This window comes from Pygoscelis adeliae, unplaced genomic scaffold (genome assembly GCF_000699105.1).
Source record: "Pygoscelis adeliae isolate BGI_AS28 unplaced genomic scaffold, ASM69910v1 Scaffold463, whole genome shotgun sequence".
Lineage (NCBI taxonomy): Eukaryota > Metazoa > Chordata > Aves > Sphenisciformes > Spheniscidae > Pygoscelis > Pygoscelis adeliae.
In genome coordinates, this window is record NW_008824471.1 from 1,386,217 (window position 1) to 1,398,425 (window position 12,209).

The following is a 12,209-nucleotide window of genomic DNA, read 5'->3' on the forward strand; positions in this document are numbered from 1 at the left end:
GACAAGACTTTACTTGTTTAAAACTTTAAGTAGGTTCAGCTGTGTCAGGGCGTATCTGGTATATAGTGGAGACCTTCTCCTCAGTCTTACTGATACTGTGGAGAAATTCTTCCAGCTGCTGAACTTGCGTTTGGGAGTCCCGTTGCTCGTATTCCGGGTAATACATTGCTTTTTATGTTTCCCTCATCAGCTTTGGAGTTGCTTCTCCAAAACACTTTTCTGTCTGCTAGTGACAGTCCCATATATATTCACACCTAAAGGCTTCAACATTTTCCCATTGCAATGCATACCAACATGGTATTTACAGTTCTTTTAGACTCTCCACTGACTGTGGGTAGAAACAGAAGTTGCAGAACTTCCTCCACCAAAATGCTAAAGGGCCAGCATCAGACCTGGGACTCCAGGAAAGGAACTGGGCTGTTCACCTGTGCACCTCCACCCATGTTTTCACAGAGGTAAGAGCCTGCAAAATGTTCAGGCTCTTACCTCTGTTCAGGCAACAAGATTTTGCAATATTTTTCCTTCTTTCTCTTGTTTCAGTCTATCTTTTCTCTTGGTTCTCTTATACCTCGTTTCATTAATCCAGTTGCATGATAACCTATGAGGGTTGAAAACGCAAGAGAGTTTTGCTCTGCCCCACACTGCTGATGCCCTGCTGCTTGCTCTGACAGCTGCCCATATCAGGGTGTCATTTATCACGGGACCTAGACTTGCTGCCACCGAAATCAGCACTGGCAAAACTCTCATCACAGGTAACAGGAAGAACCTAGGCCTTCGGTTTCAGGGGGGAAGGTGGCTGGGGATGCTGGACGGGAAGCCATGGTTTTTTAAGTCCTGTAATATACCGTTATCATTGTGTAAAAGTGGGACTGTAGTCTCGACAGTAAGGCACCAGGTTGGCAGTCAGGTTTCATTCTAGACTTTGTGAGAGGTATTGGGTAAATCATATAATCTCTCCCTAGCTGAACTTCCCATCTATAAAGTCAGAGTAATTACAAGGAATAGGAGACAGGGAGTATCTGTCTTTCCTACCCCGACTGTAGACTTTGTATCACTAGCTCTGATGTTTGCACAGTGTCTGGTACTATGATGTTCTGATCGAAATCAGTGCCTACATACCTCCCTGACACATAATTAATAAAGTTCTCAGCCTTCAAGTGTTTTGTTCCAGACTGTACGTTCAGGTCGCAACTTCTAAACAGGTCAGTCTACAGCAAGCATGTTTGTTTTTCATTGAACACAACTCTGTTTCATAGTGTCTCATGCCATGATAGGTTTGATTGTAAAACTAACTATTGAAACATCTGGTCTTATTGTTGGAGGGTTTTTTGGGCAGGTCAGTACTAGGCATGGGGACTATGCTGATTTAAAAGCTAAATAAAGATGTAGGTTGAAACAAAGCAGATTCTCCTGTTTAACCCATTTTGAATCCCTGGGGCTACTATTTGGCTTAGTATAGTTCTGAAAGCCAAGAAAATATTATTCATTATGCTCAAAAGATTGATCACAGCATTTATATCCTGAGGCCCAAATCCTGAAGTCCTTATTCAGACAGAGCTCCCATTGACTTCAAAGGGAGTTCTGTCTGCAGAAGAGCTTCAGAAATAGTGACGTACTGGCTCACAAGGCACTGTAAAAAACTTTTAGTCTCTTTAAACGAAGCCTCATCTGTGGAAGATCTAAGAGAGATGTACAACCAGCATGCAATTTTTGTCATTGAAATGACCAAAACCATAAAACCATGGGAGTAGGTAGTTAATTCTTGTCTACAGTAATGCAAGCAAGCAAGATTCAACAAGAGTCAGCAGACAGAACTTTTCCATATTGTTCAGAGTACAAAAAGTAAAATCTAGGGATGCTACTGCATGGAGGCTTAAAATTACCTCTTCCTGCCGTTATCCTGGAAACACTGCAGCCTTAAAAACACACACATGTTGCTTCTGTGATTTCATATGCTAAACCAATTCCTTTTAGCCTGGATTCTAACTATTCCTTTTAGAAGCCCTTTTAGAACAGGCTTTCCTGTTGCAAATACCTGCCTAAATGATAGCATAAAAGGAAACAGTTTGAAATAAGATGTTTCATGTAGAGGAAAGCCTTTGAATATTTGCTGCCAACAGTAGTCTCTTTCCTGCCAAGATAACAGCATCCTTCAGTGCAGAACAGGTCCTAAGCTTTGCGTGATGGTATGCAGCCATGTCTTCCCCTAGACACCATCCTAATGATTAAAATAACCAGACTGGAGTTCTCAGGTTTTCCAGAGGTGTGATTTTGGATAATGTGATAATGCAAGAATTTGAAGCTATCTGAGGTCTTCCACGTGTGCAAGTTAGCCAAGTTTTATGCATTACAATAGTTTAGGTTTTACAGTGATGGAATACTAAGGATGTGGTATGGTCCAGGTGGAAACTAGTAGCAAAGACTGAAATTTAGCTTCATTTTAATTTATAGTAACACAGCCAAGAAAACCTCAGTAGTTCAACTTTAAGCACATCTTTGTCGAAATATCTATTTGCATGGTGAAGTTGCACTTAATATTGGAGAGACAAAACTAAAAAAACCCCACCGTAGCCAGTTTTCATATGGGTTAAGTTGTTGCCTTGAGAAGCAATGCCATTCTTCAGAGCTCCCTCAAGCACAGAGGTGCATTCAAATTCAACTCAAATTTGATGGAAGCCTGAGAACCTGTCTCTAGTTCTTTGAGCTTCATCAAAGTTGCAGAGATAGTTTGTTAAGCTAAATATGATGTTTTACCATCAACTGTTGAGATCAGTAGGGGAGAACTTCCTGAAGAAGTTGTATAACTAGGAGTGGGAAGATGACCGCTCTAAATACAGGGCCCTTGACTCAACCTGTTCCTAGAAAGAAAGAAAGAGAAAGAAGAGCTCCATTGCTCCACCAGAGCCACAGTTTGCTGACTTTCAGGATATGTTATAAGACATGTCTATTTGCTCAAGATAGCTATTATTCAGTTTACAGAGGCTGGCCTGAGTCTGAGGTTCAGCTGTTTGAATGTAGTTTGTTTTCACTGGTAGTTTCCTCTGGCGCCTCCTCATCTGGAGGCACAATGCAGTGCTGCTGTCATTCACCTTTTTATTACAGTAGCCCTATGAAGCTCAAATTGGGAATAGTGTGTGTTCTAAAAAAACCCAACCATCTAATCTAAGAACATCTATGATGAAAAGGAGGGGACACACATGATAAAACCAGCTACATACTCTTTTTATTGTTATTTTATTGAATTTCAGTGTTTTACAATTTATATAAACAAGCTATGAGTTTCCTCTATTGCTCCTTTGCCAAGATAGGTTTCTTTTTTGATGTCACACCAAAGTACATATCCTGAAAGCATCTGTAAAAATGCACTGGAAACAGAGGTAAAAGGAACTGTTGAAAGCATGTAAGCATTGGTTTTACACCAATGTGAAGAAAGAGGTTCTTCCTCTTCATTTCCTATTGGCAATATGCTGTTGGGCTTTCAAAAAGATGTTCTCACAGAAATCTTGTGGCTCCATGGGGTAGAACTGAGTGGCCGTGAAGAAAGGGGGCATGTGGAAATGTGTACTTTGGATTTTCTCATATAAAAGGCTGAAACTTTTTTTCCCATCTTCCAAACCATGAAGGGATGCAATGTCTTTTGGCAAAGTAGTATAATACAAGATGCGCTTGTTGGTGAGATCTCTGCTTTCCTCTTCAAAAATGTACCACCTCTCCAGCATAACACAGTGGTTTAGTTGGGGTAGGGGATCTTTCCCAGGAACTTACTCTTTAAAACATCATTTAAAAAAAAGAGTAAGAGATAAGTCTCTTCATATGGACTTTTCTAATTGCCAAGGGCACGTTCTGTCTGGCAGAGATGATTTAGCAATACCCACTGAGAGGATGAGCTCCAGCAGGCAGAGGAATAATGTTAACTCTTCTTTTGGATGGGATGGCAGAATTTTAGCAAGGTTTTCCCACAAGCCCCATAAGTTCTCTCTGTAGCATCCTTATTTCAGAACCTGACCACTTGGTGTTGAGGGCAAAGGACAATTTAAACATTCCAAGAATGGTCTATACCCACAGACATTAGTCCCTAATTGTGGAAGAACATAGCCACTTTGTAAGCCATGCTAGCTAGCCTTTGATAGCCAGAAACCATTGCTCCCATAGGAGGCAATGTCAGCTGGAAGCATACAGCTACAAAATGAAGACTGTTCTGCTTTCTCAGGATAACACAGAAGTTGAACATCATTGCTCACTCCCTGCCCATTCTCACTGGGGAAGCAAAGGCTTTAGTGATACAGTCACAAGGGGAAATGACGAATGATAAACCACAGACATTTGGGACGAACATAGAAATTAGAAAAAATGATCTACAAGTAGATGTGTTGAACCTATATACCTTTTAAATGCAAAGTTCACACCCAAGATAGCTAATGTCAATCATGCTCTGTACTACTACATGCTTACAAAAAGGTGAGCTCAGAAAAAACATTTAAGTTTAGAGAACAAATTCTTCATCCGCAAATCAAGATGGGAAGTAAAGTCCAATTCAGTGACAAGGATTTGCCGAATAGGGTCCCTACAAAATGGGAAGAACCAACTCCTGCATTCAAAGATTGAGACACACAGAGAAACAGTGGCTGCCTGGGCTAATATGACAACTTCAAGAGATCAATAACCACGGAAACCTCAGTAAAAGGAATGCATCTTCAAGGAAATTCAGAAGAGAGAGGAAGAAATGATAACCGGACAATGCTTCAGAGGCAAAACCGCATGTATTCCCCTCTCCAGAGATGCTTGTGGTACAAAAAATTTTCATTTTTAAACAAAATACGTTCTCACTGGCATCGGTGAGAACCTATTTGGCGCAAAGGTTCTGTAACATCTCTTTTATAAGTTGTCACATTTCTGAATTTGTGAAGGCCCTGGTTTTAGAAGCTTATGGTTAAACTCACTCTCAGTTTTCATTTAAACAAGAAATAGGAAATAATCTGCCTTCCTCAGTTCTGGCAATAGCTTAAAAAATAATAAAAGCAATCTGAAAGTAAGTAGCTCTGGAAGACTACAGCATGCCTTTCTAACCATATTTAATGTGTGTTGTACTGTCCTTTGTTGGAAGCCAAATTCTGATTAGGGCTGTTCAAATATGGTTCTTATTTCTATAATCAGTGAGGTCTATGACGTACACCATCAGAAACTACAGGTAAATAGTGGTAGGAAAAGACGAGAGTGTTCTCACACACACACACACACAGAAAGCTTGCCTGGCCTTTCAAACAGCTGGCTGTGAACCAGATCTATGCATCAGCTAACGAACGTATCTCAAGAAGCAAGAGAAGAAACAATGCATTCATCGCTGCTAAAATTTAACTTTGTAACGTACTTTTCAGCAATGAAAATTCATAACAAGGATAATAAAAAGGGCAACAGAGGAACATTCTCCCCCTTTCTTTATTGGAATTACCTGCTGTTTGTCCAGCACTCATGTGCACCCAGCCGAGACCAGCAAGTTCACTTTCCTTTTGTTATGCTCTGAACCAGATATAAACCGTAAGGTAAAACTCCTGCGCTAAACTTCTGCTCTGCCGATGAATTCTTTAAGCCTTACAATATTTGTTTAAGAACAACAGATAAGATTCTGTTTGCAGGGCATTTTTTAGATAATAGGTGGATTAAATAAATTTGTTCAGAAATGGCTGTCTTCAGTCCCTGCTGATCAATGTGTGTTTCTCTGAACAGTGGCATTTACACACCATCACTGTTCCCCACCTGGGGAGAAAGCCTTGCTCTGTCCCCCTTACAGCCCCACTACAGCTGCCCCAGCAGACTCCCATGGGTGAAAGCAGCCCCCAACTTTCATATTGCCACTGCTGCTTCACTGACAATAGAAACATGAACTATATCAAAGAAATGACATTGATGACAGGCCAGGTTGCAGAAAGTCACACTCCTCTCACTCAGGATTGTAAAAATAGTGTAAAAATAAGATAAACTCTCCACATTCATTACTACCTTCATGTCACCAATAACATCATTAATCTACTACAACACTCCATAAGGGGACAGCTTTACTGTCCATTAAGTGTCCATCTCACAGAGACAGTACAGTGTTTTTCATCATCCTTGACCCTCATACTGAGGGTAGGTACCTCATACAGATGTACAGAGGTACCTCTGGAGATGTCAGGAAGGGGTCTCAGTACTCCCATCTCCCAGGTCTTTGTCAGAGGGGCTCACAATTAACATGATTATATTCAGCAAGCTCTGTATCTTCTGTGTTCCCATCACAGACTCTATTTTCATATGAATCTGAAGAAGTCAACTGGTTATGTCCCCATATAGTGGCCTACTCAGCAACTGTGTTGAGAAGAAATTGGTCTCTCTGAAAACTGTGTATAACTGAGCTACATGTACAGAGTATGATTTGTACAAGTAAGTACTTTCCGGCCCATTAATACCTGTACTGTTGAATGCAGAATTAGGCTGTTGCTGAAAGGACCTGTATATTATGGAATAGAGGAAGAGTACCTATACCATTTCGATTGTTGTACTTGTATCTGTAGCCAACATCAATGTGCACAAGTGCAAATTACGGGAACCTAATTGGAGCCTAATCTAATGCGTTGTTGTAAAGCCTGTGCCTTGCTAGAGCAGTTTACTGGAGACAAAAGTTGTGCCAAAGGCAAACTAAGGGAATATGGTTAACCTACCCAATGTCATGGTATTGTGTAGATCGATCTCTCTCTCATTGCTCTAAAACCTGCAACCCTTAGTACTTCCTTTGAGTTCTCTTTGCCTGTCTTGATTCCCTGAATGTGCCAGACACATGCTGTTAGGGAACCAACAGTGCCAAACTGTTGGTTTGGCATTGGAACCAACAATGCCAAACTGCTCTCTCATCTTCCCTACCTGTCCTCACACTGCTGCATCCAAAGGATGTCACTATTTCCTACACTGAAAGTTCAGGGGGCAAGCTGTGCCTTCTTCAGCGGTACTTGGATGGGTCAAAAGTTCATATGCAAGAGCATACTTTGACTGCCATCTTCCTCCTCCTGGAGAGAATGCCTCATTCTGCAGGGGTTCTGTTGGCGTCAACAGCATATTTTGGATGCCTGCTAATTACAGAAATCTGTAGATCCGCCACGCACTGCTACATTCACAGATTAGAAATGGTTTCCATTTTTGCAGAACAGTCCTTCAATTACTCATTAATTGGGGCTCCATGTTTCACTTTCCTGCATGGTCTGTGCCTGCCAATCTAGTCCATGGGTCAAAGGAAGTAATTTCTTTGTAAGCAGAGTTTGTTAAGACAGATTCTTCATATTTATTCCCCTTACTGACCTCTTCAAGACCCTAAAAAGAAGTTGGGCCGGAGAAGGAAGAGAGGTAGCCTGGGCCCTTTCTTGCAACAGATGTGATGTCAAAATGCACCAGCAAGCAGGTCTCATTAAGATGCCACATCCTGGCACCAACCACTTGGCAGGTATCGTGAATAAGAAAATGCAGACCCTGTTTAAAAGTAAGGAACTTCTTACCTGCTTGAAGAAGGCATGCAGAATTTCAGGATTGGTCTTGTGCTCCATGAAAAAAAAGTCTTTGTGGTTTTGATGTATGCAAGTTATCCTCATTTATGAAGACAAGAGCTGTAAGGTTCTTGAGTTTTAAGGATGGCTGTTATCAGTATTCCATGTGGCTAAAGCTTGGAGAGCGATCTTGAATATACAGAATGTTGGGTTTAGTTAGCAAACTAACTTCATTTATGTAATCCATTAAAAAACACTTCCTTGGCCTGTTTGCTCAAAGGAATGTGAATTGACCATTATTCAAGACTGGTTTACAGAACCATTACTGATAATGCTTAGTATTGAGAGACATGTAAAATAACCCCTGTAAGTATCTATAGTGATTTCTTGTTTCACTTCTTAAAGTTTTAATATCTCCTTAGTAAGTCTGAATACAACTCTAATGCCTAATTAACCCCAGTTTCATTTCATTAGTATGCTATAAACAAAAAGAGCAACAGGTGTCTAGGCAGGTAGGTAGCCTTTATAGTAAACAGTTCATCTTAGGAGGAGACATACATGTTTTTCTTTCAACACAGAAAACGGTAAACACAGAGACGCACAAAGAAACACGCACACCCACCCTTTGTCAGACTCCTGAATGTCATCAGGACCTTCTCCTGAAGAAGCCTACAAGCTTGTAGCCTTCATTTGTATTGCAATTATTTGTACATTGTTATTTGCATGGCAATTAGTAATTCTTAAGTTGCCATATGGCCCTAGCTGCCCATTCTTTTCCAGATCGACTTGAATTATATGTATCAATTTTTCCTTCCTGGTTTGTCAGAGACTCATTCAGCAAAGCCTCTTCAACGCACGCGGACCCCCCACTGATTAGTTAGCATCTGAGCAGCTTCCTAAAAGGAAGGTTACAACCTTCCTTTTGAAGTCTAAGAAAATTTGTTCCAGCCAAGCATGTGAAAGAATATGAACAACTGGACAAACCTGACATACACAGAAAAAAAAGGTAAGTCAGTCATCTATATTTGTCAGCCAAAGATGTTTGCTTTCCAGGTGATTCTGAGAACCACCTTCCTGAGACATCAACTTTTGCAAGTGGGAACGGGGTGGCTGCAGAATAGGCTGCATCTCCATACAGGTTTTCTGAATGCAACTTTACAGCTGTGTGCCACGTAACAGGACGGTTTCAACTTTAGAAATTTTGGCAATACTCTTTCCAGTCCCTCTGGAGCTTTCCCTGTACTTTTTAGCAATGAAAATGTTTTCTCTGTGATAAATACATCAGCTTGAAGCCCAAATAAGATGAAGATTCTCTGAATGATACAACCTTACATACATTCCTCTCTAGAGGGTGATCCTTACATCAACTCTCATCACCACCCTGAGACAGTGCAGCTTTTCCTAGAAAAAAAAGTCAGAATCACTACATTCTTCCTTTTCTCTTTTAAGCAGGCCTAGCATGCTACAGAAACACTCCGTTTCCCTTGAGATCTTCCACTTACTGGTACTGCTTTGTTTATTTATTTGTATATAAACAACCTTAAAAGAACATGCCTCCCAGGCCTGCAGTATCTCCTCCTCCTAGCAAAGACATCATCATCATACAGACTAAAGTGTAAATAACATGGGAGCAAACACCAGCCTCCCGCTGCCAACAAGAACACAGATCAATACAAAATCACCAGAGCCTTCAGGATCCAAAAGGCATCCTCTCCTCAGGCTGCCTCCCCAGCCCCGCTCTGTGCCTGTTAGTGAATAACGAAGCCCTGGCTGCTCCCAGCAGTGCAGGATGGTGTCCCATACACGTTCACAAACACAGAGATTTGCCAACTCCAGGGCACAGATTCTAGCTCTTTTGGACAAAAGGCCTGTTTCAGTTTGCAGTCTCATTAGAGAAGTAACTGTGTGAACACACTGGCACTCAAGGCTTCTCAGTAAACATTAAAGTTATTAACAAGTGCCTTCACCTAGCAATGTTCATCCCAGAATACTGGTCTGTACTTTCAGACGGGACCAGCCTCAGCTGTCACTGCAGCGCAACGCATTTTCATACCAAATACCTGACTGCTCTCCAAAACTCCTTGGTCACAGAGTGGCAGTGTAACTCTCCTACAACATCAGCCACTTTCCAGACTCTCACCCTGCCTGTGCTAGGACACTTGGACGAAATTAATTACTGTAAATTGATGTTGTTGCATCATTGCAGATCAGACATCATGCAATGGATAAAGTGGTGATGCTATCACTGGTTAAAATGCTCAATAAGGCTAATTGCATGGGTGAACATTCCTTTAACATGGACAAGGCTAAACAACCAAATTAAAATGTGGGCAATTATAAATACTCTGAAGCCTTGTCTATGCATAAAGGGACATACTGATGGGTCTACTGAGAGGGAAAACTCTGGGAAAGAGGCAGCGAGGAGCAGTGGGGACAGACTAAGAGTGCTAACCTCCTCCTCCACTAGCACAGTAGTTTGCAAAGTATTCATCTTTCTACAGTGCAGTTACAGCTGCTACATTAAATTGGCTTTGTCAAACTGATGCAGCTTTATGTCTGAACATTGCTACCAGCTTAAAGCTGGCTTTCTCTAGTTCAACTTGCACCTGCTCACACGGGTATGAGCTAAATAGGTGTAACCAGTAAAAGGAGCTTTAAATCCAAACAAATAACCATCCAAGAAGGTCACGCTGATTTCATTAAGGCAATTTAAACTTCCATTTATGTTCAATTGGTAAAACTTTCACAAGCAGACAAGCCTTCTCTAAAGAATAGAAGAACCCAGTTCTGCTGAACTTGGTAACATGGGGTAATGCATTCCACTCTGCCAAAGCTTTCCAGCAGTAGGAAGAAATGCCCATCAGTTGCTGCCAACCCACCTCTGAAACTGTGTTTGTGTTGCTAGCTGCCAAGGTATGGGATTGCTTTCCTTCTGTCATGGTGTTTGACAGAACAGTTATGGTTCAGAAAAGAGCCACATCATTAAGGCAGCGGGTGGGGACATGCTGCTGAGCACAGCTGCCTCTTGCTTGTGTTGCTTCCAGGGACAAAGCACAGCTTGAGGGGACAGATGGAGACTTTCCTAAAGCTGTGGGTATGCCTGCCCTGAAACTGTGCAGCAATACTTTACCCAAGCCTGCCTGGGCACACAGACAGACTGTTGGAGTCATCTCCCCCATGCTGACTTCTGTGCTCAGTGACAAGACTGCTCATTTGTTTAAACCTGAAAGAAGTTCCTGTGCACAGCAAACCATGCTAACTGGGAGCACTGGCCTCACAGTGTCCCTCTGAGGAACAGGTATGCCTTACTCGTCCCCTGCTCTGAGAACTCCAGAGCAGTGCTGCCAAGTCTGAACATCCCTTGATGGGAAGATACAAAAAACTGCAGTTATCTGGGTCCAGTCATAGAATCATAGAATCATTAAGGTTGGAAAAGACCTCTAAGATCATCAAGTCCAACTGTCGACCCAACACCACCATGCCCACTAAACCATGTCCCTAAGCGCCTCATCTACACGTCTTTTAAATACTTCCAGGGATGGTGACTCAACCACTTCCCTGGGCAGCCTGTTCCAATGTTTAACCACTCTTTCAGTAAAGACATTTTTCCTCACGTCCAATCTAAACCTCCCCTGGCGCAACTTGAGGCCGTTTCCTCTCATCCTATTGCTAGTCATGAATCCTCCAGGCCTCCCCCAGTGGGTTATTCATGTAGTCAGAGCAGGAGAGCATGAATAAGCTGGAGGAAAACTCATTGTGGCAAACGGAAGGGCAAAGAGAGCAGCTCTATACCTTTCCTGGCCACTGACCTGTGCCCACAGGAGGTGCCACGTCTAGCCATGGCTCTGCCTCCCCAGCTGCCAACCAGCTGATGAAGAGAGGGATACAGGGACCAAACTGTGACTTTCAAGGCAATGGCAAACTAGAGGCAGGTAACAAAGAGGTGTGAGGGAAATGGCAGGCATATAAGCCAGTCATCAGCTCTCTGCAGTTGCTTCATAAAGAATACAATCACCATGGAATGAGGTACAGCAAAGAGAAAAATGGAACATGAAAATTTTTGGAAATCTGCATGCTGTAAGGTTCACTTTTAACCTTAAACTTGGTGATAAAAGAAATGTAAATGTATGAAATGTTTGAAAAGGAGTTGAAAAAGAGTTTCAGATGAAACAGATGCTCACAGATCTGGAGTGCCTACCGTTACAAAAATCTCAGGAACATACTGGGATGAGACCTCTGACTTAGCTTATTATGAATGTAATTCTCTGTTATTTGAGCACTGAGCTGAATTAGTTCACCTCAGGTGAGCTGAAAGGCAGAAAAGAAATGCCTGCTGCCTTTTATATAGTGTTTCATTTAAGGCATTTACACATTCAAGACTGTGATAGACTAGTGCCTGTGATGCCAGCTCTGCTGTTGATCTGTACTGCTATAAATTACTCCTGCAACAAGAAAGGATGCAGCATAAAAATGTGATGATATAATCATAGAATCATAGAATACCAGGTTGGAAGGGACCTCAAGGATCATCTGGTCCAACCTTTCTTGGCAAAAGCATGGTCTAGACAAGATGGCCCATCGCCCTGTCCAGCTGAATCTTAAAAGAAGATATTAAACAGCGTTAGACCCAATTTCGATCCCTGGGGGACCCCACTTGTGACAGGTTGCCAGTTTGAAAAGGAGCTATTTACCACCATTCCC